The sequence below is a fragment of the Protopterus annectens genome, chromosome 11.part0, assembly GCF_019279795.1.
Source record: "Protopterus annectens isolate FY-2018-M chromosome 11.part0, PAN1.0, whole genome shotgun sequence".
NCBI classification, from domain to species: Eukaryota; Metazoa; Chordata; order Ceratodontiformes; family Protopteridae; genus Protopterus; species Protopterus annectens.
Genome location: NC_056745.1, coordinates 1,232,505,504 through 1,232,518,663, shown reverse-complemented (window position 1 = coordinate 1,232,518,663; position 13,160 = coordinate 1,232,505,504).

Below are 13,160 nucleotides of genomic sequence, written 5' to 3'. Positions count from 1 at the left end.
CCCTGATGTCAGCTTCATACAGCTGAGAAACATCTCCTGGACATCTACAAACCAACAAAAAAATGTTTGGAAGTCACTAAACAAATACTCAGTAGCTCACTCATGGAACTCCCTTCCTCATAATATAAAAAGTATCCCCAACAAGGCCCAATTCAAACTTGAACTTAAACACTGTCTACAAAGTGCCTGGTCCTGTCCATGTTAAGCTGCTACCTGATTCTACTTACCCTCTTCCTAAATTCTACATTCTTACTCTAGTTATTTTTCTATCTCCCCTGTTTTTTCTCCTCTCCCTAGAGCTAATACTACACCATATCAACACCCAGTCCTTGTAAATACTTTTTGGCATCCAAATTATCTTGTTGTTACTGTATACAGCATATATGTATATACACACAGAAAGTTGTAAAAAACTGTTTATTTTTGTTTTATTTATAATTTATGTTTTAGTTATTATTTATGTTTTATTTTTTAATTAACTTCTTTTTGTTGTATACATTCTTGCTGTATACCATTTGTGATATAAATGTTTGTCTTAAAAGACTGTGACTGTAACCTTTTCTCCTCGGGTCTCCATTGAAAATGGGCCTTTGGCTCAGTTGGACCAACCCAGTTAACAAATGACAATCAATCAATCAATCAATCAATCAATCAATCAATCAATCAATCAATCAATAAATAAATAAAATATACTTGTAATGGTTTTTAAAACATAATAAGATATTTTTTCAGAACTGTAACTTTAATAGTCTTATTATTTCTAGTGTACATAATTTCTTTTATATGACTTTTCTCATTTAAATGTTTAGATCTAATCGCAATCCTGTTCATATTCTTGGGATTAATTGAGTAGGATTGTAATCTGATTCTTCCAGGTTTACTGATATTTTATGCTGCATGATATCCTGCTATTCCTTGTTCAGTTTATACATGACAGCTAATGGAGATGTGTTATCTGCTGTTAGTTCACTAATTTCTTTTTGTATGTCTACCAGTTTTTTTTTATCCTATTCTTTCCTTTTATTTGTAAACCAACTTTTGACTTTGCAGTCTTCAAGTATAACTTTCCTTGGAATAATGTGATATCCCAGGACACAACTACAACAAACCATTAGTATAGCGGTGTTATCTGTGTACCTCATAAATTATTTTGAATATGGCCAACTGTATGCTAAGTGGTTTAAAGAGACAGCACACTAGAACTAGTAAGTCAAGCATCTGCTAAAGTCAGTGCCTTTGAATGTCATTGTAAGACCCCATTTTCTTCTTGATCAGTCCGTAACTGATAGACAATGTCTGTGAATTTGTAGCACTATGTTTAAAGTACAGCACCTGTTATTTCTTATGATATTTTTTATTTTGTTTCCTCAGATCCATTTCTGTCCAATGACCACTGGAAGGAGTAGGGAAAGGTATCAGGCAGAGTGGCTGTGTTCAGCTGTATGTCTGTCCGCTAGATTTACTGATTAGCAGGAAGATCACAAAATCCTTCATGTGGAATTTCTCGTTTTGGTTGCAGGTAAAATCTTCTGTTTGTTTACTGCCATTAAGAGTTAGCTGTGCCATGGAGTTTCAAACAAAACTTTCTTTTAACTCTCATAACTGCCATGAGGAGACAAATGATATTCATACTGAACCAAATAAATTGTCTTATAGAATATGAGGGGTTCAGTTCCCCATCAATATTGTAGGCATGATTTTTGAAATTGTACACTGACATCTAGAATGTAGACTGTATCAAATCCACAGTGTGTTTTTTTACACCATCCTCAGCATTGCATGTTTCTGGTTAGCATACCTTTCACATTAGTATAAAAAACTGAAATGACTCACTTAAGGAAATAAATATACTATTTTTCAACAAGTATTGTATAACAATTATGTATATAACATGTGTCTGCCAACAGCCATGCACCCTATCAAAAAATAAAAACAGTTACACAAGATGAAGATGCCAGAGGAGATGCCCTGTTACTGGAAGAAACAAACTTTATGTATGAGATTTCTAGTGAATTAAGAGTCCAGTAGCTAGAATATCAATGCCTGTCTCCAAACCTAGCAAAAAGAATGTTTCAAGATCTGTTAGTAAGAAAGTCGGCTGACACATGCTGTGGTCATTATGAAACCATTATAACTGCTTGCTAATATGCTTGTGTGACATTGTTAGTATAAGATTACAAGTAGAGATCATTTTAGGTTGAAATCAAAATGATGCCCCCTCTGTCAAACATATATTTTTTTCTTTAAACAAAGGGACTGATCCAAAAGGGAGGGAGGGGTTACATGTTGCTGTTGGGGGATCTTAGCTACATTCCATAGGCAAGTCTGAGGTCTTCCTTTAGTAACTTTCTAGACTGACAAAATACCTGGAGATATGGATAGAAGCCCTCTACCTCTGAAGAGAGAGCTCATCAGTCTGCTCAGAGTTTACTTTGCAACAGCACATAAGAGGGAAAGCAGACTAGAGATGTGGCTGTTTTCTTTCACTTATGTTACTCAGGTTGTCATCACAGATACTTCTGGCTGTACATTGATCTCCACAGGCAGAATAGGGCTTCCTTTGGGACAAGCTCAATAATACCTCAATATATTAAGTATATTTTGCCACTTAGTGAGGTTGTTTTCATTATACATTTGTTTGAAATCTGGGAAACATCACACTGTCTCATCTAGTGACTGTAATAATAAAGAAGGTGCAACCTTGAGATACATTCCCACTGCTTCTAGGATCATGGAATTCTTAACCATAACCTCATTAAATGAGTGGATCTACCGAACATGTCTCTGTCTAGTGACATCTTTCATTGTAGCCAATTGCAACTACAAATGCACCCAAACTAAAGTGTGCAATTGTTACTGCACATTAAAGGTGCCCAATTATGATGGGAAAAGGATTGCAGACTGGTTATATTACACTATTATGACATTATTAGGCACCACTGACCGTGAACACAGAAGTTGACACTTCAGTGTATGAACAGTTAAACAAGTAAACAACACATCTTTAATGTTTTAACTGGTAAAACAGCACATGCTTGGCTCATCTTAGCTTAAACCATCTACAGTAATCTCTAGATATATATAATAAATAACAACCTTTCTTCATCAAGCTTCTCTGTTATAATTATCTGCCTATATGTTGTATGATGAATCATAATTTAAAGATTTCAACTCACTATGTCCATTATTTAAGGAAAGACTTGTTTAATATAGCAGTAAGAATTTCTTGAAGCTGAAAGAGAAGGATTGAATGGAAAGTGTGTTGTGTGTGACCTTGTCTGTTTTAATTTATACACTTCTGAATTAATAACATTAAACAATATCATATTATAATGCTATTTACATTTACTGTTCAGATGCTAGTTTAAAGCTGATATGATTGACTTATTCATATTCTTGTGCCTTGCAGATTAGATGACTGTAAAATAGTTTAGATTTTTTAGCCCTTGAAAGTATAATCTGTGACCTGCATTTAGTGTACATGACTAGAAAATATTTTAAGAAGTATTATTTTAGGCTGATTGCTTTAGTTTTTACTTCTGTAACAAACAAGTTACTTCTTAATGATTGATTATTTATATACAGCTATTCTTCAGCTGTTCGCAGATATTAGTCTGCAGTCCAGTTTCTAGTGCTTTGCAAGGTGATGGACTACACAGTGATGTAGATTTGCACACAGTAAAAATCCAATTGCTGAATTTTAGAGTGCATGTTGAATGATGCTCTAAGGTGTGTTATTTTATGTGTATTATATTAACTTGTACATAGTTTTATGAAAACTGGGACTAATATTTTAGATATATTTTGTTTTTAAAGTGACTTATTGAGCATCTGTATATTTGTGGGCTGCACATGCTCATATATATATATATATATATATATATATATATATATATATATACATTTTTTGATGTTCATGCAGCTCATTTTGTTGGAGTTGGTATGAATACGTTTAGCGCTATATTAAAATACTAAAGTTCATATAATTAACACTGTTTTATTGCAAAGTTAGACAAAGGTCAGTGGTACAGACACTTCCCTGACTTTCTGTAGTGATAACTAAAGAAAATCATGCAATCATACCAAATAACTTCTTTAGTCAGAGTCTCAGGGTCCCATAAACAAAGGGATGTGGTCTCTCTCAAGAAAGTCCAGTAAATTCCATATGGGAAGGAATTAAAACATGTAGGGCATAGATGCTTACAAGCTGATTTCTTTCCTGTCTGGGTTCCTTTCTAGGTAGATGCCCAAGTTTTCTCAGGTACAAAATCCACGCAATGCTTTACAGTGCACTACTCAGAGCCAATGTTCAGGTGTGCAAGGATGTATTGCAGTGGAAGACCCCAATGCTGAGGGGAGGGGCCTGGGATGGTGTGCTGGTCAATGTTGACAGGGGCAGTGAGTCTTCCACTGGCTCAAGAGTACGCTATAGGATAAATGCCCTGACCTTGTGAGGAAGTGCCTGGATGACAAGAGGGTGAATATTCTCTAATCTCAGTGGTACATGGTTGAGCTGCTCCTGAGGGTTTTGGATCTGTACAAAAATAAACAGAAATGGAAGAGAAATAAAGCAGAATAAAGGGATGCATAATTAAAATAAGAAAAAGATAAAAATGATGGGGTGATGGGGGAGAGACAAAGAGAAAACATCCACAATAAATTCACACACGATGTTACATAGTATTCAGTTTCTTGCTTTAAACCAATTTTACTGGTAAGTATCTTTATTGAAGTAACAGAATTTACAGGAAGTAATTATGCACACATGAGAACAATGACATGGAAAGTACTTATGCATACTTGGGAAGAATATGTGGATTCCTTCAAGTTTTGTTGAGGTTTATATTTTGCAGTCTATTATACTAACATAAATAATAATTATATATCGTGTTTGTGCCAATTATGCTTTTGTTTACAATATTTTATTGAAACCACCATTTGCAAGTGCTTCTTAAAGACAGAATGCTGCATTTATATATTGACGCATATTTTAGTTACAGTTGCAATAACATACTGAAAGCAATGTAGGCAGGGCTTCAGTTAACATCCTTTATAAAGATTTTCAGTTATATACACCACTGAGATCAGTTAAAGACAGAATACTGCCTTTACTACTTTAATTGTTCTTACAGGTGGCTTCAACCAATCAGGTGATTTTCCTACTCTGCTGGGACTTAATTATATGCCATCTCCTCATCCGCTAGATACATTAGAAAATTATTTTCCTTTATTTCACCTTTTTTCCTTAACATTACTGATATAATTACTAATACTATGCAAGGCATCTTATTCACTGCTGTACTTGTTTAAATATTTATTAATACCTGAACTCTCATACTGTACTCATACTGTGCCAAGATTTCGTTTAATGCAAGTTATAAATAGTAGGACTGCATCTTACTTCAAACTGTTACACTTATATGTGTGCACAGCTTACCTGTATGGGAAAATAGTGCTCTCTGGAATCTTTCCATACCCTTTCAGCCTAGGTTCTATTTTAAACTGTTCCTGTGAACTTTGTTCAGGCAGAAGCTGTACACACACACAGAAAAAAATAGTACTACAGATGGCTACAGCACATATACTTCAGGAGAATAATATGCACTTTGATAATTATTTGCCCAATACCTATAAGGATATAATGGGGTGGTTTCAAAATGTATACAGAAATAACACAACTGATCGTTTCTCACTAAACTATGTGATGGCCATTCATTTGACACTTCGACCTCTATCCTGCCCAACCTGCACTCTGCAAAGGGTGTGGTGGATGACTGAGTACAGACATCTTGTACATGGAGTTTTATTTCTTCTGGTCTTGGCATCAACTATAGGATGTGCACACATTTATAATTTTTGAAGTTAACCATATGAATGCACTTAATGTCATTGTACTGTTTTTTTTTACCAATCTGATAAATCCCCACCTACTTATCAGTAGATAGATGAAAGCACTTTAGACTCTTGAATTTTTAGTTTACTTACTAGCATCAGTTTTGAGAACATCTATATACTGATAATTTTTTTTTTCGTTTCTGTTTTCTTTTATCTCAAGGCCAAACTATACCTTTGCTTTATATCAGCATAGTCACACAACCAAACGCTTATCGCTAGGTTTTTGTAAAAAACCTTTCCAGACTCAAGTTAAGGGTCCAGAGGCTATGTTGTCTTCCTTTTCTGATTAAATTCACCACTTCCCATAATTTAAATCTTAGCTTCACACATTGAGATGAAGTCTCTTTTCAATAAAGATTCACACGTGAGTTTATCCTCCTACTGCAGGCTGAGCTTGTGTTAGTTTTGTGACCTGTAACACTTGCACATTTTTGTATTTTTAATGTTGACAGTGGAGGTATCATCATATGATACCATATTCTTCAAAATAGTATAACAAGTTATGAATTAATCAATACTTGAATCTGTTCTAGGCAGATTACATCTTTTATCATTATATACAGCCTACTGGAATAGGAGTCAGTGATATTTAACCATGGTCAGTCCACTATCATAGAATGCTGTATGCTATTTTAGACCTAGATCATGCAGAGCCCCTGCCTGGCTCTAGGCACTCTACTTATAAATGATACCTCAAAATATATATTCATTCTTTCATGCAATTACCTAACTTAATGGATACAAGGTACATGTGTCCAGTTACTGGGACAGATATACAGTTTACAACAGTATAACACATAAGAGTTATAACTTGACTGGTTGTCATACATTTGTTAGTACTTGTTGCCCATTTTTAATATGGTAATTGACATTTGCGTATTGAAAGTGTCTGAATTAATTATTCATGATGGGACTACAGTTATGAATAGGAGTAGATAATCAGAACAGTGACAAAAGATGAGACCTATCTTACTTTAGCTTGGCCAAACAGCATATTGCATACATTTATGACCCCAGCTTGAGTGACTTGACAATTAACTATATGTTAAACCATAGATATAATTATACAATTAATGTTCATTAATATTCAAAAATAAACACACTGATTGGTCAGCCCAACCAAGGTGCCCATTGTAAATCCGAGAATATACCAATGGAAAACGGTCCGGTCGGTCGGAATTTTTTCCATTAGTATTAAGTGTTTTACTTTTCTTTCTTTTTTATTTACTGAAAACAAACAAAAAAGAAACAGGGGGACTTTTAATGAATGAGGGAGATGGATGGAGATACTGGAATCTGAGCAATGGACCAAAACATGAAGTAAAGTCTGAACATTCTGCAGAAATCTGCACCGGTGAGAGCTTTGATGAAGTATACTAGTTTCGTATTAGCAAGTACCTCGCCGGATGTGCTGTAGCAAGTACAGCACAACCACGCTCTCCCACGTAGTTAAACTCCTACTCACCCTGCCCCCCAATATCTTTGACTCCTTTCCTGTCAGATATCTACACACTTTTATAATTAAATCTGAAGTAACTCGCTTGTCCTATTGAAACTCATATCCCACCAAAGAAGCCATACAATTACGTTGCCAACAAGTCAAATCACTCAGTGAAAACCCTAATAAGCAATTCCTTACCTTGCCAGCTAACCAGCAATTTTGGACATGTAAATGCCATTAGAAAGGGTTCATCTTAATGCATAGCGAGTCATGGGGATGTACCTTAAATCCTGGTGTACCAACTCTGCTGTCTAACAACCCAATGTTAAGAGGAACGGACCATATGAAGTACCTTTGACGACATTCTAACAAATCTTACCCATTTGTTTTTTTGTTTTTTTTGATGAGAAGAGCCCTGTTCTGATGTGAAGCCTGGCAGTGCTAATGACTAACGGTCAACCCTTCCACTGAAACCAGCTGCGCATGTGCAGCAACGAATGCCTAATCCCTAGCCTGCTCACGACATATCACTATTCAAGAAAATACGTTCATTCCTTCAAAGTCCTCTTAACTAACCGGTGACCCCGACAACCAGTCCATGACGATACTCCACTGCACTCCCACCCAAACTGCTTGATCTGCATCTTTACTCCCAGCTGCACCACGTGTTATTTTTTTTTTATTTTGTTTTATTTTTTTTTATTATATATCAGATGACCCACCACAGATCCCTATTTTTTCTGCATCAAATGACTGAACGTCTCGTTCTATTCTTCACTTACCAGCCAATTCCTTTACCAGCCAAATTCCTTCCCAGGGACAAGAATGACAGCAAGTAAACCTTATTGCCCCAACAAACATGCAGTACCGCTCCACATGCATATGCGGTGAGCAGATGTGACTCACCAGTGCTTCATTGCTGCCTGAAAAAATCTTAATCATCATGCAGAAACTGTGTGGCTGCCTACCATCACAACTAATGAATTGAGGAGAAAATCATGTGAGGCTGCATGCTATCACCACTAGAGAGCTGAGGAGAACCACCCTAAAGTGACCACGACTTTATATATTATCCGCAGGAGTCGGTACCACCACTTACTCCCACCAATGACTGCACTGTGAGGAAAGCTCTCTCACCTCCCTATCTAATCCTGAATGAAACTGCCTAAAACAACCCAGCAGGAAACTGTGCCATTAAAACGTAAATGACCACAACCTTACACCTAAGTGCGGGAGCTGTAACTGCGAGACCCTACCACCAATGGTCAAACTGTGAGGGGAGCCAGTTCCCTCCCCCATCGCTAATGTAACACTAAGTAAACTTAAACATCAACCAGCTGACCAGGACAATCCTCACATGCTGTGAGTCAGCGTACCTCTCCTACCAATCTAACCTGCACCAAGCCTGAAACCCCTAACCCCACCATTTACCAGGGAAGCAAAAGAGAGGAAAAAAAACTTATTATACAACCAACACCTACTTCCTCTGTATCTACTACATTAACCAAAAGCCTAACTGTCCACCAAAGTACCTACTGGTCGTTATGGACGTAAACCTGCCATGTAGCAAGTTCACGCCAAAATGTGATTACTTACCCAGCTACACTTGTCTAAACCTCATTAAGCCCCTCCCCACCCTTACCTTATTTCCTCCCAAACATTCCTCCTTCCATTTAACCCTTTCCATTCGCAAACCCTCTAACCCCACTAGTATATTTCTCTAACCCACTTCTGAAGATGCCCCTGGACAAATCGGTTTGTTGCCAAACCTCATTTGTGGCATTTTTCTAGCATTTATCTAGCTTTTTGACATATTGTAATTGTAAAAGTACTATTTTAGCTTTAAAACTCTGCCATTTGATCACTTTTGTTATTAGTGCTATATTTGGAGCTTATCTCCTCCGGTCTCTACTGAAAAGGGGCTACATCAGGCTAACCCGGTTAAAAAATATCAAATAAAAATAATAAATAAAATAAACAAATGCATGTCTCTTCTATGAATTAATTAAAGCAGTGTCTAACATTACCTTATGCGTAGTTCCCTTTTTTAACATTTGCAGTATGAAAACCTGGTTCATAAACATATGATGATAAATATAATGGTCACAAATAGATAATATCAGTGGCAATTTTCCCTGTTGTTCTTTGTGTGATTGAAATTCCCATGGTAATGCTTTATATTTCGGCCTTTCATCTGAGAGATCATTGTGATAGTATTGTTTATAGTAGTCATGGAAGAGATTTTGTAATACGCACTGGAGATTAATTCTGATTTGTCTGATTCAGTCTTGGATAATTAAAGATATTTTCTCTATCTCTGTAGCTGTTCTGTCACTGTCCAGTTCTGTTGTCCAGTTTAATTAATAGCAGACTTTGATTGAAATAAAATGAGTAACATAATAGACTTAGGCTATCATTAAAAGTACCAATATTTAATCTATTATTTAATTTTTGTATTAATTATTGATTGCACTCCTACATTCATTTAATTCTGTTAACATTTTGGCTGCTGTGCTTTCTTTATTTAATCACTACTATAGCTATGAATTGGATGGTTTTTTTTTACAATGTTAATGGGGATTTTCTTCATATGTCAGGTCTGTAAATGGGGAATGCCCAGTCTGGCCCACCCATATACCTCAGTAATACATTCAAACAAACAGAAATACACAAGTTGTAAAATGTAAAATAAGCAAGTACTTCCTTCAAGGGTAGATCCACAGTGATGTTTTAACATCAACCTGAACTTTAGTGCTTAACACAGAAAATGTGGTACCAGTGTCTTCTACCTCATAGTCTGGGGTATAAGAGAATCTTCAGACATTGCTTCCATAATGTACATGAATTTATCATTTTTTTCAAATAACATTCAAACATTTTACATAAGGCGTGAATGAATTTCACCAGGCAGTGTACAAAGAGGAACAAAGTTCTGAGCAGCTTTTTATTGCTAACACTGAAGACAAAGCTGTTCTATTATTTAGTAATAGGTTGCCACATTTTCTGAAATAACACATGAAAAATAGGGCCTCATTTTAGGTGTGATTCTTTACTTCATTCTTCATCACATCCATGTGCATAGTGACCGAGGAGAAATAACCCCACACACACATAGCTATGGCAAGGCCCATAATCCGTTTGCTACATTATCTATTTATTTATTTATTTATTTATTTGTGTTTGATTAATGAGGAAATCTAAATGGGCCTTAGAATATATCTTTTCAGGACAATCCCAGTGAGGAAAACAGAGAAAACATGCAGAGTATATTACACATTGACAAAAGATACATATTAGAGTTCAAAATAATACAACGTGCTAAATTGTTGTGTAAAGCAGATAATACACATTTACAAGTCTGAGTTTAATAAGCAAAAATTCACATTGCATGGAGATAAAGAATTGAAATGTTTAATCGTCAGCTAGAAATTCAAACTGAGTACTGTACTAACCATGGTAAAAGTTATCTGGTAAGTTATTATGAAAGTGCAATATATACAATGTAGTTGCTAATATTTACAGGATAAATTAATGAATTAGTAGAGACAGCAGGATGTGATATTAAAAGAGGAAAATAGCAAGAAAGGGAGGGACTCTGGGTAATTGTGGGAGGTGGTCTAACTTGGTGAGGATTGTTCATGTCTGAGGTTATGTGGGCTTTCAAGTTGTTGAAGGCAGGAGGGTAAGTTATTCCAGAACTTGAATACATAATGGGAGTATAGAGCATTACCATGAGAGTTGTGAGACTGTTGACTAGTCATGAGAGATTTGTCATTTGAGTGGGGTCTGATGGGTGTTTTCCATTGAAAGAGGTTGTTCTACCATGGACACTCATAATGCTGACAAGAGAATTTTGTCAGCAGCTTTTAGCTGGGTTTATTTAAAGTACTTGGAGAATTCCAGCTGGTTTAATTTCTTAAAACAGTAGTGCAATGGTGAGATCTGTTAGTTAGGTTTGTGGCAAATTTTGTTATTTTTTTGTTGTAGCATTGCTCTAGATTGGCTCTAGTTTGGCATACTGAATGCAGTGCAGACTGATAACACTGAGAGAAGTGTGTAGTAAGTTTGACAATAGGTAACTGGAGTCTTGTTAGTAATATAAGGCCTGATTATTTATAGTAGTGCTAGCTTTTGATGTCTTTTTTGTATTTTATTATTTTTATTTTGCTACATTTCTAAAATGCTGATTGAGTCTCAAGCTTTCATCAACTCTTAAACCAAAGAGTTCTGCACTTGGGAACAGTTCCAGCTTAATGTTGTTTGATGAGGAAACTATGAAATCACCTAAGGAGTAAGTGTACACTTTTGAAGTTAACATCACTAGTTTTGGCTTTTTTGGACTGAGCAGCAAATCAGATTGTTTTAGCAGATGTTCTATACAAGAATAAGCTTGCTGAGTCATTGATAGTAGTTCAATCATAGTGTGAGATGAACATATTAGTTTGGAATCATCAGCATACTGTATAATGGTTGACTGATGACAGGCATTATGAGTATATTAAACAGCAAGAGTTGTAGAATGAATCCTAGAGGAAGAACTATAATGGTAAGAAGTTAGGTTGGGTAATGTTTGCCATTTGATACATTGAGTTATTTTGGTTAAGGCCAAAATCAGAAATCATATAGGTTTCTTGGTTGGGGGACATTTCCCTTTGGGGGCAGTTCTTTGTGGACACATGGCTGACTTACATTTCTGCTGTAAAGATGCATGCTGCAGGAAATTCACTAGAAGGGCTAGTTGTCGAGGTAGATGAGAGGTACCAGGAAGAAAATGCTACATGTCAGTAATGAAGAAGGAGGTGCTGGTAGGTGGGGCTCAATTTGATAGGTAAAATAATTAAGAAGACATACTGACTGGTGATTGATTTGCATGGTTGAGAGAGTACAGGTACAAAGAATTGGGGTAGGTGGTTATAAGAGGAGTGAAGTGAAGCCAGGTACTCATACTCTGTTAAAGGCTGTAATAGCTGAGGTGCTAGAGACTTGAGACTTTTGTATTTTTTTTTAATAAAAGTAATTTTGACTCGGACTTCATTGGCCTGCTGTGTGTGGTCACAATACATCTATACTAGCCTGACCTGTAATTGCTCTGCTTACATGCATAATAATATTTATTTCCACTTTTACAGAGGGCTAGGAATACTTTAGAGCTGGAATGTTTATCAAAAACAGTGTCTCCACAAGGGCTGCAGTCAGCACTGGTGCCTCTTAGTCCTTGGGTCTTCAGTGTGGTTATTGACTATGGTACCTTCTGTGATGAACCTGTACATCTTCCATGTTTCTCTATGCTGTTACAATTTTCACCCACATCAGTAATAGACTTATGCCCCATTCAGGATTATTTCATATCCTTGCACCCAGAGTGCCAGCATATACTCTAGTACCTCCTTAATTCTGATTTGGATTATGTGGTTATTGGAAAATAAGTGAATGAATGGATGAATGAACAGCTATTCACGTCCTCTTATCTGAATTTCTAGGAGATGAAAATTAATCACACGTATAGGCAAAATATGACTATTATTTTAGCAATAATAGTTTAATTACAACTATAAGCTCTAATGTTGTGGTCTTCACTCTTGGTGAGATCTGTAACATTCTTCAGGTACTCTTCCATCAGCATTCTGTGTAGAATGAGACAAATGGCTCACCTTCATATACTTGAGGTGAAATTGCTTGAGCATCATTAGCATGCAGAAAAAAAGATGAATGGCATAATAGCACATGCCCTCTCCCATAGGAAATTGTTGCCAGTGTGCAGTTTCTGAATTAAAATTTCCTTGAACTCTGTGGTAACTAATTGTGATTATTCTTTTCTTTTAGA